Source organism: Phalangium opilio, unplaced genomic scaffold (assembly GCF_054372755.1).
Source record: "Phalangium opilio isolate 3A_F unplaced genomic scaffold, DU_Popi_V2 ptg000026l_1, whole genome shotgun sequence".
Lineage (NCBI taxonomy): Eukaryota > Metazoa > Arthropoda > Arachnida > Opiliones > Phalangiidae > Phalangium > Phalangium opilio.
In genome coordinates this window covers 3913510-3932207 of record NW_028324157.1, presented here as the reverse complement: position 1 = coordinate 3932207, position 18698 = coordinate 3913510, and the positions used below count along the sequence as shown (strand labels likewise).

General features: G+C 44.8%; 46 non-coding genes across 46 annotated transcripts; all 46 read right to left on the bottom strand.

The window, feature by feature from the left end:
* Nucleotides 1–156: 156 nt before the first annotated feature.
* TRNAC-GCA (transfer RNA cysteine (anticodon GCA)) lies at nucleotides 157–229 on the bottom strand. The gene has a single exon. It is a non-coding gene; the product is annotated as a tRNA-Cys (tRNA).
* Nucleotides 230–547: 318 nt separating this feature from the next.
* Nucleotides 548–619, bottom strand: TRNAF-AAA (transfer RNA phenylalanine (anticodon AAA)). Its single transcript has one exon. It is a non-coding gene; the product is annotated as a tRNA-Phe (tRNA).
* A 188-nt stretch (nucleotides 620–807) lies between these two features.
* On the bottom strand, nucleotides 808–880 carry TRNAC-GCA (transfer RNA cysteine (anticodon GCA)). The gene has a single exon. It is a non-coding gene; the product is annotated as a tRNA-Cys (tRNA).
* A 578-nt stretch (nucleotides 881–1458) lies between these two features.
* On the bottom strand, nucleotides 1459–1531 carry TRNAC-GCA (transfer RNA cysteine (anticodon GCA)). Its single transcript has one exon. It is a non-coding gene; the product is annotated as a tRNA-Cys (tRNA).
* A 318-nt stretch (nucleotides 1532–1849) lies between these two features.
* TRNAC-GCA (transfer RNA cysteine (anticodon GCA)) lies at nucleotides 1850–1921 on the bottom strand. The gene has a single exon. It is a non-coding gene; the product is annotated as a tRNA-Cys (tRNA).
* A 708-nt stretch (nucleotides 1922–2629) lies between these two features.
* On the bottom strand, nucleotides 2630–2701 carry TRNAC-GCA (transfer RNA cysteine (anticodon GCA)). The gene has a single exon. It is a non-coding gene; the product is annotated as a tRNA-Cys (tRNA).
* A 187-nt stretch (nucleotides 2702–2888) lies between these two features.
* TRNAC-GCA (transfer RNA cysteine (anticodon GCA)) lies at nucleotides 2889–2960 on the bottom strand. The gene has a single exon. It is a non-coding gene; the product is annotated as a tRNA-Cys (tRNA).
* Nucleotides 2961–3148: 188 nt separating this feature from the next.
* TRNAC-GCA (transfer RNA cysteine (anticodon GCA)) lies at nucleotides 3149–3220 on the bottom strand. Its single transcript has one exon. It is a non-coding gene; the product is annotated as a tRNA-Cys (tRNA).
* A 318-nt stretch (nucleotides 3221–3538) lies between these two features.
* TRNAC-GCA (transfer RNA cysteine (anticodon GCA)) lies at nucleotides 3539–3610 on the bottom strand. Its single transcript has one exon. It is a non-coding gene; the product is annotated as a tRNA-Cys (tRNA).
* Nucleotides 3611–3928: 318 nt separating this feature from the next.
* On the bottom strand, nucleotides 3929–4000 carry TRNAC-GCA (transfer RNA cysteine (anticodon GCA)). The gene has a single exon. It is a non-coding gene; the product is annotated as a tRNA-Cys (tRNA).
* Nucleotides 4001–4448: 448 nt separating this feature from the next.
* TRNAC-GCA (transfer RNA cysteine (anticodon GCA)) lies at nucleotides 4449–4521 on the bottom strand. Its single transcript has one exon. It is a non-coding gene; the product is annotated as a tRNA-Cys (tRNA).
* Nucleotides 4522–4969: 448 nt separating this feature from the next.
* Nucleotides 4970–5042, bottom strand: TRNAC-GCA (transfer RNA cysteine (anticodon GCA)). Its single transcript has one exon. It is a non-coding gene; the product is annotated as a tRNA-Cys (tRNA).
* Nucleotides 5043–5100: 58 nt separating this feature from the next.
* TRNAC-GCA (transfer RNA cysteine (anticodon GCA)) lies at nucleotides 5101–5172 on the bottom strand. Its single transcript has one exon. It is a non-coding gene; the product is annotated as a tRNA-Cys (tRNA).
* Nucleotides 5173–5230: 58 nt separating this feature from the next.
* Nucleotides 5231–5302, bottom strand: TRNAC-GCA (transfer RNA cysteine (anticodon GCA)). The gene has a single exon. It is a non-coding gene; the product is annotated as a tRNA-Cys (tRNA).
* A 188-nt stretch (nucleotides 5303–5490) lies between these two features.
* TRNAC-GCA (transfer RNA cysteine (anticodon GCA)) lies at nucleotides 5491–5563 on the bottom strand. Its single transcript has one exon. It is a non-coding gene; the product is annotated as a tRNA-Cys (tRNA).
* Nucleotides 5564–5881: 318 nt separating this feature from the next.
* Nucleotides 5882–5953, bottom strand: TRNAF-AAA (transfer RNA phenylalanine (anticodon AAA)). Its single transcript has one exon. It is a non-coding gene; the product is annotated as a tRNA-Phe (tRNA).
* A 188-nt stretch (nucleotides 5954–6141) lies between these two features.
* TRNAC-GCA (transfer RNA cysteine (anticodon GCA)) lies at nucleotides 6142–6214 on the bottom strand. Its single transcript has one exon. It is a non-coding gene; the product is annotated as a tRNA-Cys (tRNA).
* A 578-nt stretch (nucleotides 6215–6792) lies between these two features.
* Nucleotides 6793–6865, bottom strand: TRNAC-GCA (transfer RNA cysteine (anticodon GCA)). The gene has a single exon. It is a non-coding gene; the product is annotated as a tRNA-Cys (tRNA).
* Nucleotides 6866–7053: 188 nt separating this feature from the next.
* TRNAC-GCA (transfer RNA cysteine (anticodon GCA)) lies at nucleotides 7054–7125 on the bottom strand. Its single transcript has one exon. It is a non-coding gene; the product is annotated as a tRNA-Cys (tRNA).
* A 188-nt stretch (nucleotides 7126–7313) lies between these two features.
* On the bottom strand, nucleotides 7314–7385 carry TRNAC-GCA (transfer RNA cysteine (anticodon GCA)). Its single transcript has one exon. It is a non-coding gene; the product is annotated as a tRNA-Cys (tRNA).
* Nucleotides 7386–7573: 188 nt separating this feature from the next.
* TRNAF-AAA (transfer RNA phenylalanine (anticodon AAA)) lies at nucleotides 7574–7645 on the bottom strand. The gene has a single exon. It is a non-coding gene; the product is annotated as a tRNA-Phe (tRNA).
* Nucleotides 7646–9003: 1358 nt separating this feature from the next.
* Nucleotides 9004–9076, bottom strand: TRNAC-GCA (transfer RNA cysteine (anticodon GCA)). Its single transcript has one exon. It is a non-coding gene; the product is annotated as a tRNA-Cys (tRNA).
* A 578-nt stretch (nucleotides 9077–9654) lies between these two features.
* TRNAC-GCA (transfer RNA cysteine (anticodon GCA)) lies at nucleotides 9655–9727 on the bottom strand. The gene has a single exon. It is a non-coding gene; the product is annotated as a tRNA-Cys (tRNA).
* Nucleotides 9728–10175: 448 nt separating this feature from the next.
* Nucleotides 10176–10247, bottom strand: TRNAF-AAA (transfer RNA phenylalanine (anticodon AAA)). The gene has a single exon. It is a non-coding gene; the product is annotated as a tRNA-Phe (tRNA).
* Nucleotides 10248–11215: 968 nt separating this feature from the next.
* On the bottom strand, nucleotides 11216–11287 carry TRNAC-GCA (transfer RNA cysteine (anticodon GCA)). Its single transcript has one exon. It is a non-coding gene; the product is annotated as a tRNA-Cys (tRNA).
* A 58-nt stretch (nucleotides 11288–11345) lies between these two features.
* TRNAC-GCA (transfer RNA cysteine (anticodon GCA)) lies at nucleotides 11346–11417 on the bottom strand. Its single transcript has one exon. It is a non-coding gene; the product is annotated as a tRNA-Cys (tRNA).
* A 58-nt stretch (nucleotides 11418–11475) lies between these two features.
* On the bottom strand, nucleotides 11476–11547 carry TRNAC-GCA (transfer RNA cysteine (anticodon GCA)). The gene has a single exon. It is a non-coding gene; the product is annotated as a tRNA-Cys (tRNA).
* Nucleotides 11548–11735: 188 nt separating this feature from the next.
* On the bottom strand, nucleotides 11736–11807 carry TRNAC-GCA (transfer RNA cysteine (anticodon GCA)). Its single transcript has one exon. It is a non-coding gene; the product is annotated as a tRNA-Cys (tRNA).
* A 318-nt stretch (nucleotides 11808–12125) lies between these two features.
* Nucleotides 12126–12197, bottom strand: TRNAC-GCA (transfer RNA cysteine (anticodon GCA)). Its single transcript has one exon. It is a non-coding gene; the product is annotated as a tRNA-Cys (tRNA).
* A 448-nt stretch (nucleotides 12198–12645) lies between these two features.
* On the bottom strand, nucleotides 12646–12718 carry TRNAC-GCA (transfer RNA cysteine (anticodon GCA)). The gene has a single exon. It is a non-coding gene; the product is annotated as a tRNA-Cys (tRNA).
* Nucleotides 12719–13166: 448 nt separating this feature from the next.
* Nucleotides 13167–13239, bottom strand: TRNAC-GCA (transfer RNA cysteine (anticodon GCA)). Its single transcript has one exon. It is a non-coding gene; the product is annotated as a tRNA-Cys (tRNA).
* A 58-nt stretch (nucleotides 13240–13297) lies between these two features.
* TRNAC-GCA (transfer RNA cysteine (anticodon GCA)) lies at nucleotides 13298–13369 on the bottom strand. Its single transcript has one exon. It is a non-coding gene; the product is annotated as a tRNA-Cys (tRNA).
* Nucleotides 13370–13427: 58 nt separating this feature from the next.
* Nucleotides 13428–13499, bottom strand: TRNAC-GCA (transfer RNA cysteine (anticodon GCA)). Its single transcript has one exon. It is a non-coding gene; the product is annotated as a tRNA-Cys (tRNA).
* A 188-nt stretch (nucleotides 13500–13687) lies between these two features.
* Nucleotides 13688–13760, bottom strand: TRNAC-GCA (transfer RNA cysteine (anticodon GCA)). Its single transcript has one exon. It is a non-coding gene; the product is annotated as a tRNA-Cys (tRNA).
* Nucleotides 13761–14078: 318 nt separating this feature from the next.
* Nucleotides 14079–14150, bottom strand: TRNAF-AAA (transfer RNA phenylalanine (anticodon AAA)). Its single transcript has one exon. It is a non-coding gene; the product is annotated as a tRNA-Phe (tRNA).
* Nucleotides 14151–14338: 188 nt separating this feature from the next.
* Nucleotides 14339–14411, bottom strand: TRNAC-GCA (transfer RNA cysteine (anticodon GCA)). The gene has a single exon. It is a non-coding gene; the product is annotated as a tRNA-Cys (tRNA).
* Nucleotides 14412–15249: 838 nt separating this feature from the next.
* Nucleotides 15250–15321, bottom strand: TRNAC-GCA (transfer RNA cysteine (anticodon GCA)). The gene has a single exon. It is a non-coding gene; the product is annotated as a tRNA-Cys (tRNA).
* A 188-nt stretch (nucleotides 15322–15509) lies between these two features.
* TRNAF-AAA (transfer RNA phenylalanine (anticodon AAA)) lies at nucleotides 15510–15581 on the bottom strand. Its single transcript has one exon. It is a non-coding gene; the product is annotated as a tRNA-Phe (tRNA).
* A 968-nt stretch (nucleotides 15582–16549) lies between these two features.
* TRNAC-GCA (transfer RNA cysteine (anticodon GCA)) lies at nucleotides 16550–16621 on the bottom strand. The gene has a single exon. It is a non-coding gene; the product is annotated as a tRNA-Cys (tRNA).
* A 58-nt stretch (nucleotides 16622–16679) lies between these two features.
* On the bottom strand, nucleotides 16680–16751 carry TRNAC-GCA (transfer RNA cysteine (anticodon GCA)). Its single transcript has one exon. It is a non-coding gene; the product is annotated as a tRNA-Cys (tRNA).
* Nucleotides 16752–16939: 188 nt separating this feature from the next.
* On the bottom strand, nucleotides 16940–17011 carry TRNAC-GCA (transfer RNA cysteine (anticodon GCA)). The gene has a single exon. It is a non-coding gene; the product is annotated as a tRNA-Cys (tRNA).
* Nucleotides 17012–17199: 188 nt separating this feature from the next.
* Nucleotides 17200–17271, bottom strand: TRNAF-AAA (transfer RNA phenylalanine (anticodon AAA)). Its single transcript has one exon. It is a non-coding gene; the product is annotated as a tRNA-Phe (tRNA).
* Nucleotides 17272–17979: 708 nt separating this feature from the next.
* TRNAC-GCA (transfer RNA cysteine (anticodon GCA)) lies at nucleotides 17980–18051 on the bottom strand. Its single transcript has one exon. It is a non-coding gene; the product is annotated as a tRNA-Cys (tRNA).
* A 58-nt stretch (nucleotides 18052–18109) lies between these two features.
* On the bottom strand, nucleotides 18110–18181 carry TRNAC-GCA (transfer RNA cysteine (anticodon GCA)). Its single transcript has one exon. It is a non-coding gene; the product is annotated as a tRNA-Cys (tRNA).
* A 58-nt stretch (nucleotides 18182–18239) lies between these two features.
* On the bottom strand, nucleotides 18240–18311 carry TRNAC-GCA (transfer RNA cysteine (anticodon GCA)). Its single transcript has one exon. It is a non-coding gene; the product is annotated as a tRNA-Cys (tRNA).
* Nucleotides 18312–18499: 188 nt separating this feature from the next.
* TRNAC-GCA (transfer RNA cysteine (anticodon GCA)) lies at nucleotides 18500–18571 on the bottom strand. The gene has a single exon. It is a non-coding gene; the product is annotated as a tRNA-Cys (tRNA).
* Between the last annotated feature and the right edge of the window lie 127 nt (nucleotides 18572–18698).

Below are 18698 nucleotides of genomic sequence, written 5' to 3'. Positions count from 1 at the left end.
ACAAAAGGAATGATCCGTGCTGTTACAGGGGGAACTCGGGTTTGATCCAAAGACCTCTCGATCTATAGTAGAATGCTCTACCACTGTGCTATTCCCCCTTGTTCATAGCCGTGATGTCGATTTAACCAAAATATACGGAATGATCCGTGCTTTTATAGGGGGAACTTGGGTTTGAAACCAAGGACCTCTCGATCTGCAGTCGAATGCTCTACCACTGAGCTATTCCCCCTTTTTCAGAGCCGTGAAGTCGATTTAACTAAAATATACGGAATGATCCATGCTTTTACAGGGGGAACTCGGGTTTGAACCAAGAACCTCACGATCTGCAGTCGAATGCTCTACCACTGAGCTATTCCCCCTTGTTCAAGGTTGTAATGTCGGTTTAACTAAAATAAAAGGAATGATCAGTGCTGTTACAGGGGGAACTCGGGTTTTAACCAAGGACTTCTCGATCTAAAGTCGAATGCTCTACCACTGAGCTATTCCCCTTTGTTCCTCGCCGTAATGTCGATTTAACTAAAACAAAAGGAATGATCCGTGCTGTTATAGGGGGAACTCGGGTTTGATCCAAAGACCTCTCGATCTTTAGTCGAATGCTCTACCACTGTGCTATTCCCCCTTGTTCCTCGCCGTAATGTCGATTTAACTAAAACAAAAGGAATGATCCGTGCTGTTACAGGGGGAACTCGCGTTTGATCCAAAGACCTCTTGATCTGTAGTCGAATGCTCTACCACTGAACTATTCCCTTTTGTTCATAGCCGTGATGTCGAATTAACTAGAATATACGGAATGATCCGTGCTTTTTTAGGGGGAACTTGGGTTTGAAACCAAGGACCTCTCGATCTGCAGTCGAATGCTCTACCACTGAGCTATTCCCCCTTTTTCAGAGCCGTAATGTCGATTTAACTAAAATAAACGGAATGATCCGTGCTGTTACAGGGGGAACTCTGGTTTGAACCAAGGACCTCTCGATCTGCAGTCCAATGCTCTACCACTCAACTATTCCCTCTTGTTCATAGCCGTGATGTCGATTTAACCAAAATATACGGAATGATCCGTGCTTTTATAGGGGGAACTTGGGTTTGAAACCAAGGACCTCTCGATCTGCAGTCGAATGCTCTACCTCTGAGCTATTCCCCTTTTTCAGAGCCGTAATGTCGATTTAACTAAAATAAACGGAATGATCCGTGCTACTACAGGAGGAACTCGGTTTTGAACCAAGGACCTCTCGATCTGCAGTCGAATGCTCTACCACTGGGCTATTCCCCCTTGTTCATAGCCGTAATGTCGATTTAACTAAAATATACGGAATGATCCGTGCTTTTACAGGGAGAACTTGGGTTAGAACCAAGGACCTCTCGATCTGCAGTCCAATACTCTACCACTGAACTATTCCCTCTTGTTCATAGCCGTGATGTCGATTTAACCAAAATATACGGAATGATCCGTGCTTTTATAGGGGGAACTTGGGTTTGAAACCAAGGACCTCTCGATCTGCAGTCGAATGCTCTACCACTGAGCTATTCCCCCTTTTTCAGAGCCGTGAAGTCGATTTAACTAAAATATACGGAATGATCCATGCTTTTACAGGGGGAACTTGGGTTTGTACCAAGGACCTCACGATCTGCAGTCGAATGCTCTACCACTGAGCTATTCTCCCTTGTTCAGAGCAGTAATGTCGATTTAAGTAAAACAAAAGGAATGATCCGTGCTGTTACAGGGGGAACTCGGGTTTGATCCAAAGACCTCTCGATCTATAGTAGAATGCTCTACCACTGTGCTATTCCCCCTTGTTCATAGCCGTAATGTCGATTTAACTAAAATAAACGGAATGATTCGTGCTACTACAGGGGGAACTCGGTTTTGAACCAAGGACCTCTCGATCTGCAGTCGAATGCTCTACCACTGAGCTATTCCCCCTTGTTCAAGGTTGTAATGTCGGTTTAACTAAAGTAAAAGGAATGATCAGTGCTGTTACAGGGGGAACTCGGGTTTTAACCAAGGACTTCTCGATCTAAAGTCGAATGCTCTACCACTGAGCTATTCCTCTTTGTTCCTTGCCGTAATGTCGATTTAACTAAAATAAATGGAATGATCCGTGCTGTTACAGGGGGAACTCGGGTTTGATCCAAAGACCTCTCGATCTATAGTAGAATGCTCTACCACTGTGCTATTCCCCCTTGTTCCTCGCCGTAATGTCGATTTAACTAAAACAAAAGGAATGATCCGTGCTGTTACAGGGGGAACTCGCGTTTGATCCAAAGACCTCTCGATCTGCAGTCGAATGCTCTACCACTGAACTATTCCCTTTTGTTCATAGCAGTGATGTCGAATTAACTAAAATATACGGAATGATCCGTGCTTTTTAGGGGTAACTTGGGTTTGAAACCAAGGACCTCTCGATCTGCAGTCGAATGCTCTACCACTGAGCTATTCCCCCTTTTTCAGAGCCGTAATGTCGATTTAACTAAAATAAACGGAATGATCCGTGCTGTTACAGGGGGAACTCTGGTTTGAACCAAGGACCTCTCGATCTGCAGTCCAATGCTCTACCACTGAAATATTCCCTCTTGTTCATAGCCGTGATGTCGATTTAACTAAAATATACGGAATGATCCATGCTTTTACAGGCGGAACTTGGGTTTGAACCAAGGACCTCTCGATCTGCAGTCGAATGCTCTACCACTGAGCTATTCCCCCTTTTTCAGAGCCGTGAAGTCGATTTAACTAAAATATACGGAATGATCCATGCTTTTACAGGGGGAACTTGGGTTGAACCAAGGACCTCTCGATCTGCAGTCGAATGCTCTACCACTGAGCTATTCTCCCTTGTTCAGAGCAGTAATGTCGATTTAACTAAAATAAACGCAATGATCCGTGCTGTTACAGGGGGAACTCGGGTTTTAACCAAGGACCTCTCGATCTGCAGTCGAATGCTCTACCACTGAGCTATTCCCCCTTGTTCCTCGCCGTAATGTCGATTTAACTAAAACAAAAGGAATGATCCGTGCTGTTACAGGGGGAACTCGGGTTTGATCCAAAGACCTCTCGATCTATAGTAGAATGCTCTACCACTGTGCTATTCCCCCTTGTTCATAGCCGTAATGTCGATTTAACTAAAATAAACGGAATGATTCGTGCTACTACAGGGGGAACTCGGGTTTGAACCAAGGACCTCTCGATCTGCAGTCGAATGCTCTACCACTGAGCTATTCCCCCTTGTTCAAGGTTGTAATGTCGGTTTAACTAAAATAAAAGGAATGATCAGTGCTGTTACAGGGGGAACCCGGGTTTTAACCAAGGACCTCTCGATCTGCAGTCGAATGCTCTACCACTGAGCTATTCCCCTTTGTTCCTCGCCGTAATGTCGATTTAACTAAAACAAAAGGAATGATCCGTGCTGTTACATGGGGAACTCGGGTTTGATCCAAAGACCTCTCGATCTATAGTCGAATGCTCTACCACTGTGCTATTCCCCCTTGTTCATAGCCGTAATGTCGATTTAACTAAAATAAACGGAATGATTCGTGCTACTACAGGGGGAACTCGGGTTTGAACCAAGGACCTCTCGATCTGCAGTCGAATGCTCTACCACTGAGCTATTCCCCCTTGTTCAAGGTTGTAATGTCGGTTTAACTAAAATAAAAGGAATGATCAGTGCTGTTACAGGGGGAACCCGGGTTTTAACCAAGGACCTCTCGATCTGCAGTCGAATGCTCTACCACTGAGCTATTCCCCTTTGTTCCTCGCCGTAATGTCGATTTAACTAAAACAAAAGGAATGATCCGTGCTGTTACATGGGGAACTCGGGTTTGATCCAAAGACCTCTCGATCTATAGTCGAATGCTCTACCACCGAGCTATTCCCCCTTTTTCAGAGCCGTAATGTCGATTTAACTAAAATAAACGGAATGATCCGTGCTCTTACAGGGGGAACTCGGGTTTGAACCAAGGACCTCTCAATCTGCAGTCGAATGCTCTACCACTGAGCTATTCCCCCTTGTTCAAGGTTGTAATGTCGGTTTAACTAAATTAAACGGAATGATCCGTGCTGTTACAGGGGGAACTCGGGTTTTAACCAAGGACCTCTCGATCTGCAGTCAAATGCTCTACCACTGAGCTATTCCTCTTTGTTCCTCGCCGTTATGTCGATTTAACTAAAATAAACGGAATGATCCGTGCTGTTACAGGGGGAACTCTGGTTTGATCCAAAGACCTCTCGATCTATAGTAGAATGCTCTACCACTGTGCTATTCCCCCTTGTTCCTCGCCGTAATGTCGATTTAACTAAAACAAAAGGAATGATCCGTGCTGTTACAGGGGGAACTCTTGTTTGATCCAAAGACCTCTTGATCTGTAGTCGAATGCTCTACCACTGAACTATTCCCTCTTGTTCATAGCCGTGATGTCGAATTAACTAGAATATACGGAATGATCCGTGCTTTTTTAGGGGGAACTTGGGTTTGAAACCAAGGACCTCTCGATCTGCAGTCGAATGCTCTACCACTGAGCTATTCCCCCTTTTTCAGAGCCGTAATGTCGATTTAACTAAAATAAACGGAATGATCCGTGCTGTTACAGGGGGAACTCTGGTTTGAACCAAGGACCTCTCGATCTGCAGTCCAATGCTCTACCACTCAACTATTCCCTCTTGTTCATAGCCGTAATGTCGATTTAACTAAAATAAACGGAATGATTCGTGCTACTACAGGGGGAACTCGGGTTTGAACCAAGGACCTCACGATCTGCAGTCGAATGCTCTACCACTGAGCTATACCCCCTTGTTCATAGCCGTAATGTCGATTTAACTAAAATATACGGAATGATCCGTGCTTTTACAGGGAGAACTTGGGTTAGAACCAAGGACCTCTCGATCTGCAGTCCAATGCTCTACCACTGAACTATTCCCTCTTGTACATAGCCGTGATGTCGATTTAACCAAAATATACGGAATGATCCGTGCTTTTATAGGGGGAACTTGGGTTTGAAACCAAGGACCTCTCGATCTGCAGTCGAATGCTCTACCACTGAGCTATTCCCCCTTTTTCAGAGCCGTGAAGTCGATTTAACTAAAATATACGGAATGATCCATGCTTTTACAGGGGGAACTTGGGTTTGAACCAAGGACCTCTCGATCTGCAGTCGAATGCTCTACCACTGAGCTATTCTCCCTTGTTCAGAGCAGTAATGTCGATTTAACTAAAATAAATGCAATGATCCGTGCTGTTACAGGGGGAACTCGGGTTTTAACCAAGGACCTCTCGATCTGCAGTCGAATGCTCTACCACTGAGCTATTCCCCCTTGTTCCTCGCCGTAATGTCGGTTTAACTAAAACAAAAGGAATGATCCGTGCTGTTACAGGGGGAACTCGGGTTTGATCCAAAGACCTCTCGATCTATAGTAGAATGCTCTACCACTGTGCTATTCCCCCTTGTTCATAGCCGTGATGTCGATTTAACCAAAATATACGGAATGATCCGTGCTTTTATAGGGGGAACTTGGGTTTGAAACCAAGGACCTCTCGATCTGCAGTCGAATGCTCTACCACTGAGCTATTCCCCCTTTTTCAGAGCCGTGAAGTCGATTTAACTAAAATATACGGAATGATCCATGCTTTTACAGGGGGAACTCGGGTTTGAACCAAGAACCTCACGATCTGCAGTCGAATGCTCTACCACTGAGCTATTCCCCCTTGTTCAAGGTTGTAATGTCGGTTTAACTAAAATAAAAGGAATGATCAGTGCTGTTACAGGGGGAACTCGGGTTTTAACCAAGGACTTCTCGATCTAAAGTCGAATGCTCTACCACTGAGCTATTCCCCTTTGTTCCTCGCCGTAATGTCGATTTAACTAAAACAAAAGGAATGATCCGTGCTGTTATAGGGGGAACTCGGGTTTGATCCAAAGACCTCTCGATCTTTAGTCGAATGCTCTACCACTGTGCTATTCCCCCTTGTTCCTCGCCGTAATGTCGATTTAACTAAAACAAAAGGAATGATCCGTGCTGTTACAGGGGGAACTCGCGTTTGATCCAAAGACCTCTTGATCTGTAGTCGAATGCTCTACCACTGAACTATTCCCTTTTGTTCATAGCCGTGATGTCGAATTAACTAGAATATACGGAATGATCCGTGCTTTTTTAGGGGGAACTTGGGTTTGAAACCAAGGACCTCTCGATCTGCAGTCGAATGCTCTACCACTGAGCTATTCCCCCTTTTTCAGAGCCGTAATGTCGATTTAACTAAAATAAACGGAATGATCCGTGCTGTTACAGGGGGAACTCTGGTTTGAACCAAGGACCTCTCGATCTGCAGTCCAATGCTCTACCACTCAACTATTCCCTCTTGTTCATAGCCGTGATGTCGATTTAACCAAAATATACGGAATGATCCGTGCTTTTATAGGGGGAACTTGGGTTTGAAACCAAGGACCTCTCGATCTGCAGTCGAATGCTCTACCTCTGAGCTATTCCCCTTTTTCAGAGCCGTAATGTCGATTTAACTAAAATAAACGGAATGATCCGTGCTACTACAGGAGGAACTCGGTTTTGAACCAAGGACCTCTCGATCTGCAGTCGAATGCTCTACCACTGGGCTATTCCCCCTTGTTCATAGCCGTAATGTCGATTTAACTAAAATATACGGAATGATCCGTGCTTTTACAGGGAGAACTTGGGTTAGAACCAAGGACCTCTCGATCTGCAGTCCAATACTCTACCACTGAACTATTCCCTCTTGTTCATAGCCGTGATGTCGATTTAACCAAAATATACGGAATGATCCGTGCTTTTATAGGGGGAACTTGGGTTTGAAACCAAGGACCTCTCGATCTGCAGTCGAATGCTCTACCACTGAGCTATTCCCCCTTTTTCAGAGCCGTGAAGTCGATTTAACTAAAATATACGGAATGATCCATGCTTTTACAGGGGGAACTTGGGTTTGTACCAAGGACCTCACGATCTGCAGTCGAATGCTCTACCACTGAGCTATTCTCCCTTGTTCAGAGCAGTAATGTCGATTTAAGTAAAATAAATGCAATGATCCGTGCTGTTACAGGGGGAACTCGGGTTTTAACCAAGGACCTCTCGATCTGCAGTCGAATGCTCTACCACTGAGCTATTCCCCCTTGTTCCTCGCCGTAATGTCGATTTAACTAAAACAAAAGGAATGATCCGTGCTGTTACAGGGGGAACTCGGGTTTGATCCAAAGACCTCTCGATCTATAGTAGAATGCTCTACCACTGTGCTATTCCCCCTTGTTCATAGCCGTAATGTCGATTTAACTAAAATAAACGGAATGATTCGTGCTACTACAGGGGGAACTCGGGTTTGAACCAAGGACCTCTCGATCTGCAGTCGAATGCTCTACCACTGAGCTATTCCCCCTTGTTCAAGGTTGTAATGTCGGTTTAACTAAAGTAAAAGGAATGATCAGTGCTGTTACAGGGGGAACTCGGGTTTTAACCAAGGACTTCTCGATCTAAAGTCGAATGCTCTACCACTGAGCTATTCCCCTTTGTTCCTCGCCGTAATGTCGATTTAACTAAAACAAAAGGAATGCTCCGTGCTGTTATAGGGGGAACTCGGGTTTGATCCAAAGACCTCTCGATCTTTAGTCGAATGCTCTACCACTGTGCTATTCCCCCTTCTTCATAGCCGTAATGTCGATTTAACTAAAATAAACGGAATGATTCGTGCTACTACAGGGGGAACTCGGTTTTGAACCAAGGACCTCTCGATCTGCAGTCGAATGCTCTACCACTGAAATATTCCCTCTTGTTCATAGCCGTAATGTCGATTTAACTGAAATATACGGAATGATCCGTGCTTTTACAGGGAGAACTTGGGTTAGAACCAAGGACCTCTCGATCTGCAGTAGAATGCTCTACCACCGAGCTATTCCCCCTTTTTCAGAGCCGTAATGTCGATTTAACTAAAATAAACGGAATGATCCGTGCTGTTACAGGGGGAACTCGGGTTTTAACCAAGGACCTCTCGATCTGCAGTCAAATGCTCTACCACTGAGCTATTCCTCTTTGTTCCTTGCCGTAATGTCGATTTAACTAAAATAAATGGAATGATCCGTGCTGTTACAGGGGGAACTCGGGTTTGATCCAAAGACCTCTCGATCTATAGTAGAATGCTCTACCACTGTGCTATTCCCCCTTGTTCCTCGCCGTAATGTCGATTTAACTAAAACAAAAGGAATGATCCGTGCTGTTACAGGGGGAACTCGCGTTTGATCCAAAGACCTCTCGATCTGCAGTCGAATGCTCTACCACTGAACTATTCCCTTTTGTTCATAGCCGTGATGTCGAATTAACTAAAATATACGGAATGATCCGTGCTTTTTAGGGGTAACTTGGGTTTGAAACCAAGGACCTCTCGATCTGCAGTCGAATGCTCTACCACTGAGCTATTCCCCCTTTTTCAGAGCCGTAATGTCGATTTAACTAAAATAAACGGAATGATCCGTGCTGTTACAGGGGGAACTCTGGTTTGAACCAAGGACCTCTCGATCTGCAGTCCAATGCTCTACCACTCAACTATTCCCTCTTGTTCATAGCCGTGATGTCGATTTAACCAAAATATACGGAATGATCCGTGCTTTTATAGGGGGAACTTGGGTTTGAAACCAAGGACCTCTCGATCTGCAGTCGAATGCTCTACCTCTGAGCTATTCCCCTTTTTCAGAGCCGTAATGTCGATTTAACTAAAATAAACGGAATGATCCGTGCTACTACAGGAGGAACTCGGTTTTGAACCAAGGACCTCTCGATCTGCAGTCGAATGCTCTACCACTGGGCTATTCCCCCTTGTTCATAGCCGTAATGTCGATTTAACTAAAATATACGGAATGATCCGTGCTTTTACAGGGAGAACTTGGGTTAGAACCAAGGACCTCTCGATCTGCAGTCCAATGCTCTACCACTGAACTATTCCCTCTTGTTCATAGCCGTGATGTCGATTTAACCAAAATATACGGAATGATCCGTGCTTTTATAGGGGGAACTTGGGTTTGAAACCAAGGACCTCTCGATCTGCAGTCGAATGCTCTACCACTGAGCTATTCCCCCTTTTTCAGAGCCGTGAAGTCGATTTAACTAAAATATACGGAATGATCCATGCTTTTACAGGGGGAACTTGGGTTTGTACCAAGGACCTCACGATCTGCAGTCGAATGCTCTACCACTGAGCTATTCTCCCTTGTTCAGAGCAGTAATGTCGATTTAAGTAAAATAAATGCAATGATCCGTGCTGTTACAGGGGGAACTCGGGTTTTAACCAAGGACCTCTCGATCTGCAGTCGAATGCTCTACCACTGAGCTATTCCCCTTTGTTCCTCGCCGTAATGTCGATTTAACTAAAACAAAAAGAATGATCCGTGCTGTTATAGGGGGACCTCGGGTTTGATCCAAAGACCTCTCGATCTTTAGTCGAATGCTCTACCACTGTGCTATTCCCCCTTGTTCCTCGCCGTAATGTCGATTTAACTAAAACAAAAGGAATGATCCGTGCTGTTACAGGGGGAACTCGCGTTTGATCCAAAGACCTCTTGATCTGTAGTCGAATGCTCTACCACTGAACTATTCCCTTTTGTTCATAGCCGTGATGTCGAATTAACTAGAATATACGGAATGATCCGTGCTTTTTTAGGGGGAACTTGGGTTTGAAACCAAGGACCTCTCGATCTGCAGTCGAATGCTCTACCACTGAGCTATTCCCCCTTTTTCAGAGCCGTAATGTCGATTTAACTAAAATAAACGGAATGATCCGTGCTGTTACAGGGGGAACTCTGGTTTGAACCAAGGACCTCTCGATCTGCAGTCCAATGCTCTACCACTCAACTATTCCCTCTTGTTCATAGCCGTGATGTCGATTTAACCAAAATATACGGAATGATCCGTGCTTTTATAGGGGGAACTTGGGTTTGAAACCAAGGACCTCTCGATCTGCAGTCGAATGCTCTACCTCTGAGCTATTCCCCTTTTTCAGAGCCGTAATGTCGATTTAAGTAAAACAAAAGGAATGATCAGTGCTGTTACAGGGGGAACTCGGGTTTTAACCAAGGACTTCTCGATCTAAAGTCGAATGCTCTACCACTGAGCTATTCCCCTTTGTTCCTCGCCGTAATGTCGATTTAACTAAAACAAAAGGAATGATCCGTGCTGTTATAGGGGGAACTCGGGTTTGATCCAAAGACCTCTCGATCTTTAGTCGAATGCTCTACCACTGTGCTATTCCCCCTTCTTCATAGCCTTAATGTCGATTTAACTAAAATAAACGGAATGATTCGTGCTACTACAGGGGGAACTCGGTTTTGAACCAAGGACCTCTCGATCTGCAGTCGAATGCTCTACCACTGAAATATTCCCTCTTGTTCATAGCCGTAATGTCGATTTAACTAAAATATACGGAATGATCCGTGCTTTTACAGGGAGAACTTGGGTTAGAACCAAGGACCTCTCGATCTGCAGTAGAATGCTCTACCACCGAGCTATTCCCCCTTTTTCAGAGCCGTAATGTCGATTTAACTAAAATAAACGGAATGATCCGTGCTGTTACAGGGGGAACTCGGGTTTTAACACAGGACCTCTCGATCTGCAGTCAAATGCTCTACCACTGAGCTATTCCTCTTTGTTCCTTGCCGTAATGTCGATTTAACTAAAATAAATGGAATGATCCGTGCTGTTACAGGGGGAACTCGGGTTTGATCCAAAGACCTCTCGATCTATAGTAGAATGCTCTACCACTGTGCTATTCCCCCTTGTTCCTCGCCGTAATGTCGATTTAACTAAAACAAAAGGAATGATCCGTGCTGTTACAGGGGGAACTCGCGTTTGATCCAAAGACCTCTCGATCTGCAGTCGAATGCTCTACCACTGAACTATTCCCTTTTGTTCATAGCCGTGATGTCGAATTAACTAAAATATACGGAATGATCCGTGCTTTTTAGGGGTAACTTGGGTTTGAAACCAAGGACCTCTCGATCTGCAGTCGAATGCTCTACCACTGAGCTATTCCCCCTTTTTCAGAGCCGTAATGTCGATTTAACTAAAATAAACGGAATGATCCGTGCTGTTACAGGGGGAACTCTGGTTTGAACCAAGGACCTCTCGATCTGCAGTCCAATGCTCTACCACTGAAATATTCCCTCTTGTTCATAGCCGTGATGTCGATTTAACTAAAATATACGGAATGATCCATGCTTTTACAGGCGGAACTTGGGTTTGAACCAAGGACCTCTCGATCTGCAGTCGAATGCTCTACCACTGAGCTATTCCCCCTTTTTCAGAGCCGTGAAGTCGATTTAACTAAAATATACGGAATGATCCATGCTTTTACAGGGGGAACTTGGGTTTGAACCAAGGACCTCTCGATCTGCAGTCGAATGCTCTACCACTGAGCTATTCTCCCTTGTTCAGAGCAGTAATGTCGATTTAACTAAAATAAACGCAATGATCCGTGCTGTTACAGGGGGAACTCGGGTTTTAACCAAGGACCTCTCGATCTGCAGTCGAATGCTCTACCACTGAGCTATTCCCCCTTGTTCCTCGCCGTAATGTCGATTTAACTAAAACAAAAGGAATGATCCGTGCTGTTACAGGGGGAACTCGGGTTTGATCCAAAGACCTCTCGATCTATAGTAGAATGCTCTACCACTGTGCTATTCCCCCTTGTTCATAGCCGTAATGTCGATTTAACTAAAATAAACGGAATGATTCGTGCTACTACAGGGGGAACTCGGGTTTGAACCAAGGACCTCTCGATCTGCAGTCGAATGCTCTACCACTGAGCTATTCCCCCTTGTTCAAGGTTGTAATGTCGGTTTAACTAAAATAAAAGGAATGATCAGTGCTGTTACAGGGGGAACCCGGGTTTTAACCAAGGACCTCTCGATCTGCAGTCGAATGCTCTACCACTGAGCTATTCCCCTTTGTTCCTCGCCGTAATGTCGATTTAACTAAAACAAAAGGAATGATCCGTGCTGTTACATGGGGAACTCGGGTTTGATCCAAAGACCTCTCGATCTATAGTCGAATGCTCTACCACCGAGCTATTCCCCCTTTTTCAGAGCCGTAATGTCGATTTAACTAAAATAAACGGAATGATCCGTGCTGTTACAGGGGGAACTCGGGTTTGAACCAAGGACCTCTCAATCTGCAGTCGAATGCTCTACCACTGAGCTATTCCCCCTTGTTCAAGGTTGTAATGTCGGTTTAACTAAATTAAACGGAATGATCCGTGCTGTTACAGGGGGAACTCGGGTTTTAACCAAGGACCTCTCGATCTGCAGTCAAATGCTCTACCACTGAGCTATTCCTCTTTGTTCCTCGCCGTTATGTCGATTTAACTAAAATAAACGGAATGATCCGTGCTGTTACAGGGGGAACTCTGGTTTGATCCAAAGACCTCTCGATCTATAGTAGAATGCTCTACCACTGTGCTATTCCCCCTTGTTCCTCGCCGTAATGTCGATTTAACTAAAACAAAAGGAATGATCCGTGCTGTTACAGGGGGAACTCTTGTTTGATCCAAAGACCTCTTGATCTGTAGTCGAATGCTCTACCACTGAACTATTCCCTCTTGTTCATAGCCGTGATGTCGAATTAACTAGAATATACGGAATGATCCGTGCTTTTTTAGGGGGAACTTGGGTTTGAAACCAAGGACCTCTCGATCTGCAGTCGAATGCTCTACCACTGAGCTATTCCCCCTTTTTCAGAGCCGTAATGTCGATTTAACTAAAATAAACGGAATGATCCGTGCTGTTACAGGGGGAACTCTGGTTTGAACCAAGGACCTCTCGATCTGCAGTCCAATGCTCTACCACTCAACTATTCCCTCTTGTTCATAGCCGTAATGTCGATTTAACTAAAATAAACGGAATGATTCGTGCTACTACAGGGGGAACTCGGGTTTGAACCAAGGACCTCACGATCTGCAGTCGAATGCTCTACCACTGAGCTATTCCCCCTTGTTCATAGCCGTAATGTCGATTTAACTAAAATATACGGAATGATCCGTGCTTTTACAGGGAGAACTTGGGTTAGAACCAAGGACCTCTCGATCTGCAGTCCAATGCTCTACCACTGAACTATTCCCTCTTGTTCATAGCCGTGATGTCGATTTAACCAAAATATACGGAATGATCCGTGCTTTTATAGGGGGAACTTGGGTTTGAAACCAAGGACCTCTCGATCTGCAGTCGAATGCTCTACCACTGAGCTATTCCCCCTTTTTCAGAGCCGTGAAGTCGATTTAACTAAAATATACGGAATGATCCATGCTTTTACAGGGGGAACTTGGGTTTGAACCAAGGACCTCTCGATCTGCAGTCGAATGCTCTACCACTGAGCTATTCTCCCTTGTTCAGAGCAGTAATGTCGATTTAACTAAAATAAATGCAATGATCCGTGCTGTTACAGGGGGAACTCGGGATTTAACCAAGGACCTCTCGATCTGCAGTCGAATGCTCTACCACTGAGCTATTCCCCCTTGTTCCTCGCCGTAATGTCGGTTTAACTAAAACAAAAGGAATGATCCGTGCTGTTACAGGGGGAACTCGGGTTTGATCCAAAGACCTCTCGATCTATAGTAGAATGCTCTACCACTGTGCTATTCCCCCTTGTTCATAGCCGTGATGTCGATTTAACCAAAATATACGGAATGATCCGTGCTTTTATAGGGGGAACTTGGGTTTGAAACCAAGGACCTCTCGATCTGCAGTCGAATGCTCTACCACTGAGCTATTCCCCCTTTTTCAGAGCCGTGAAGTCGATTTAACTAAAATATACGGAATGATCCATGCTTTTACAGGGGGAACTCGGGTTTGAACCAAGAACCTCACGATCTGCAGTCGAATGCTCTACCACTGAGCTATTCCCCCTTGTTCAAGGTTGTAATGTCGGTTTAACTAAAATAAAAGGAATGATCAGTGCTGTTACAGGGGGAACTCGGGTTTTAACCAAGGACTTCTCGATCTAAAGTCGAATGCTCTACCACTGAGCTATTCCCCTTTGTTCCTCGCCGTAATGTCGATTTAACTAAAACAAAAGGAATGATCCGTGCTGTTATAGGGGGAACTCGGGTTTGATCCAAAGACCTCTCGATCTTTAGTCGAATGCTCTACCACTGTGCTATTCCCCCTTGTTCCTCGCCGTAATGTCGATTTAACTAAAACAAAAGGAATGATCCGTGCTGTTACAGGGGGAACTCGCGTTTGATCCAAAGACCTCTTGATCTGTAGTCGAATGCTCTACCACTGAACTATTCCCTTTTGTTCATAGCCGTGATGTCGAATTAACTAGAATATACGGAATGATCCGTGCTTTTTTAGGGGGAACTTGGGTTTGAAACCAAGGACCTCTCGATCTGCAGTCGAATGCTCTACCACTGAGCTATTCCCCCTTTTTCAGAGCCGTAATGTCGATTTAACTAAAATAAAAGGAATGATCCGTGCTGTTACAGGGGGAACTCTGGTTTGAACCAAGGACCTCTCGATCTGCAGTCCAATGCTCTACCACTCAACTATTCCCTCTTGTTCATAGCCGTGATGTCGATTTAACCAAAATATACGGAATGATCCGTGCTTTTATAGGGGGAACTTGGGTTTGAAACCAAGGACCTCTCGATCTGCAGTCGAATGCTCTACCTCTGAGCTATTCCCCTTTTTCAGAGCCGTAATGTCGATTTAACTAAAATAAACGGAATGATCCGTGCTACTACAGGAGGAACTCGGTTTTGAACCAAGGACCTCTCGATCTGCAGTCGAATGCTCTACCACTGGGCTATTCCCCCTTGTTCATAGCCGTAATGTCGATTTAACTAAAATATACGGAATGATCCATGCTTTTACAGGGGGAACTTGGGTTTGTACCAAGGACCTCACGATCTGCAGTCGAATGCTCTACCACTGAGCTATTCTCCCTTGTTCAGAGCAGTAATGTCGATTTAAGTAAAATAAATGCAATGATCCGTGCTGTTACAGGGGGAACTCGGGTTTTAACCAAGGACCTCTCGATCTGCAGTCGAATGCTCTACCACTGAGCTATTCTCCCTTGTTCCTCGCCGTAATGTCGATTTAACTAAAACAAAAGGAATGATCCGTGCTGTTACAGGGGGAACTCGGGTTTGATCCAAAGACCTCTCGATCTATAGTAGAATGCTCTACCACTGTGCTATTCCCCCTTGTTCATAGCCGTAATGTCGATTTAACTAAAATAAACGGAATGATTCGTGCTACTACAGGGGGAACTCGGGTTTGAACCAAGGACCTCTCGATCTGCAGTCGAATGCTCTACCACTGAGCTATTCCCCCTTGTTCAAGGTTGTAATGTCGGTTTAACTAAAGTAAAAGGAATGATCAGTGCTGTTACAGGGGGAACTCGGGTTTTAACCAAGGACTTCTCGATCTAAAGTCGAATGCTCTACCACTGAGCTATTCTCCTTTGTTCCTCGCCGTAATGTCGATTTAACTAAAACAAAAGGAATGCTCCGTGCTGTTATAGGGGGAACTCGGGTTTGATCCAAAGACCTCTCGATCTTTAGTCGAATGCTCTACCACTGTGCTATTCCCCCTTCTTCATAGCCGTAATGTCGATTTAACTAAAATAAACGGAATGATTCGTGCTACTACAGGGGGAACTCGGTTTTGAACCAAGGACCTCTCGATCTGCAGTCGAATGCTCTACCACTGAAATATTCCCTCTTGTTCATAGCCGTAATGTCGATTTAACTAAAATATACGGAATGATCCGTGCTTTTACAGGGAGAACTTGGGTTAGAACCAAGGACCTCTCGATCTGCAGTAGAATGCTCTACCACCGAGCTATTCCCCCTTTTTCAGAGCCGTAATGTCGATTTAACTAAAATAAACGGAATGATCCGTGCTGTTACAGGGGGAACTCGGGTTTTAACCAAGGACCTCTCGATCTGCAGTCAAATGCTCTACCACTGAGCTATTCCTCTTTGTTCCTTGCCGTAATGTCGATTTAACTAAAATAAATGGAATGATCCGTGCTGTTACAGGGGGAACTCGGGTTTGATCCAAAGACCTCTCGATCTATAGTAGAATGCTCTACCACTGTGCTATTCCCCCTTGTTCCTCGCCGTAATGTCGATTTAACTAAAACAAAAGGAATGATCCGTGCTGTTACAGGGGGAACTCGCGTTTGATCCAAAGACCTCTCGATCTGCAGTCGAATGCTCTACCACTGAACTATTCCCTTTTGTTCATAGCCGTGATGTCGAATTAACTAAAATATACGGAATGATCCGTGCTTTTTAGGGGTAACTTGGGTTTGAAACCAAGGACCTCTCGATCTGCAGTCGAATGCTCTACCACTGAGCTAATCCCCCTTTTTCAGAGCCGTAATGTCGATTTAACTAAAATAAACGGAATGATCCGTGCTGTTACAGGGGGAACTCTGGTCTGAACCAAGGACCTCTCGATCTGCAGTCCAATGCTCTACCACTCAACTATTCCCTCTTGTTCATAACCGTAATGTCGATTTAACTAAAATATACGGAATGATCCGTGCTTTTACAGGGAGAACTTGGGTTTGAACCAAGGACCTCTCGATCTGCAGTCGAATGCTCTACCACTGAGCTATTCCCCCTTTTTCAGAGCAGTAATGTCGATTTAAGTAAAATAAATGCAATGATCCGTGCTGTTACAGGGGGAACTCGGGTTTTAACCAAGGACCTCTCGATCTGCAGTCGAATGCTCTACCACTGAGCTATTCCCCCTTGTTCCTCGCCGTAATGTCGATTTAACTAAAACAAAAGGAATGATCCGTGCTGTTACAGGGGGAACTCGGGTTTGATCCAAAGACCTCTCGATCTATAGTAGAATGCTCTACCACTGTGCTATTCCCCCTTGTTCATAGCCGTAATGTCGATTTAACTAAAATAAACGGAATGATTCATGCTACTACAGGGGGAACTCGGGTTTGAACCAAGGACCTCTCGATCTGCAGTCGAATGCTCTACCACTGAGCTATTCCCCCTTGTTCAAGGTTGTAATGTCGGTTTAACTAAAGTAAAAGGAATGATCAGTACTGTTACAGGGGGAACTCGGGTTTTAACCAAGGACTTCTCGATCTAAAGTCGAATGCTCTACCACTGAGCTATTCCCCTTTGTTCCTCGCCGTAATGTCGATTTAACTAAAACAAAAGGAATGATCCGTGCTGTTATAGGGGGAACTCGGGTTTGATCCAAAGACCTCTCGATCTTTAGTCGAATGCTCTACCACTGTGCTATTCCCCCTTCTTCATAGCCGTAATGTCGATTTAACTAAAATAAACGGAATGATTCGTGCTACTACAGGGGGAACTCGGTTTTGAACCAAGGACCTCTCGATCTGCAGTCGAATGCTCTACCACTGAAATATTCCCTCTTGTTCATAGCCGTAATGTCGATTTAACTAAAATATACGGAATGATCCGTGCTGTTACAGGGGGAACTCGGGTTTTAACCAAGGACCTCTCGATCTGCAGTCAAATGCTCTACCACTGAGCTATTCCTCTTTGTTCCTTGCCGTAATGTCGATTTAACTAAAATAAATGGAATGATCCGTGCTGTTACAGGGGGAACTCGGGTTTGATCCAAAGACCTCTCGATCTATGGTAGAATGCTCTACCACTGTGCTATTCCCCCTTGTTCCTCGCCGTAATGTCGATTTAACTAAAACAAAAGGAATGATCCGTGCTGTTACAGGGGGAACTCGCGTTTGATCCAAAGACCTCTCGATCTGCAGTCGAATGCTCTACCACTGAGCTATTCCCCCTTTTTCAGAGCCGTAATGTCGATTTAACTAAAATAAACGGAATGATCCGTGCTGTTACAGGGGGAACTCTGGTTTGAACCAAGGACCTCTCGATCTGCAGTCCAATGCTCTACCACTGAAATATTCCCTCTTGTTCATAGCCGTGATGTCGATTTAACTAAAATATACGGAATGATCCATGCTTTTACAGGCGGAACTTGGGTTTGAACCAAGGACCTCTCGATCTGCAGTCGAATGCTCTACCACTGAGCTATTCCCCCTTTTTCAGAGCCGTGAAGTCGATTTAACTAAAATATACGGAATGATCCATGCTTTTACAGGGGGAACTTGGGTTTGAACCAAGGACCTCTCGATCTGCAGTCGAATGCTCTACCACTGAGCTATTCTCCCTTGTTCAGAGCAGTAATGTCGATTTAACTAAAATAAACGCAATGATCCGTGCTGTTACAGGGGGAACTCGGGTTTTAACCAAGGACCTCTCGATCTGCAGTCGAATGCTCTACCACTGAGCTATTCCCCCTTGTTCCTCGCCGTAATGTCGATTTAACTAAAACAAAAGGAATGATCCGTGCTGTTACAGGGGGAACTCGGGTTTGATCCAAAGACCTCTCGATCTATAGTAGAATGCTCTACCACTGTGCTATTCCCCCTTGTTCATAGCCGTAATGTCGATTTAACTAAAATAAACGGAATGATTCGTGCTACTACAGGGGGAACTCGGGTTTGAACCAAGGACCTCTCGATCTGCAGTCGAATGCTCTACCACTGAGCTATTCCCCCTTCTTCAAGGTTGTAATGTTGGTTTAACTAAAATAAAAGGAATGATCAGTGCTGTTACAGGGGGAACCCGGGTTTTAACCAAGGACCTCTCGATCTGCAGTCGAATGCTCTACCACTGAGCTATTCC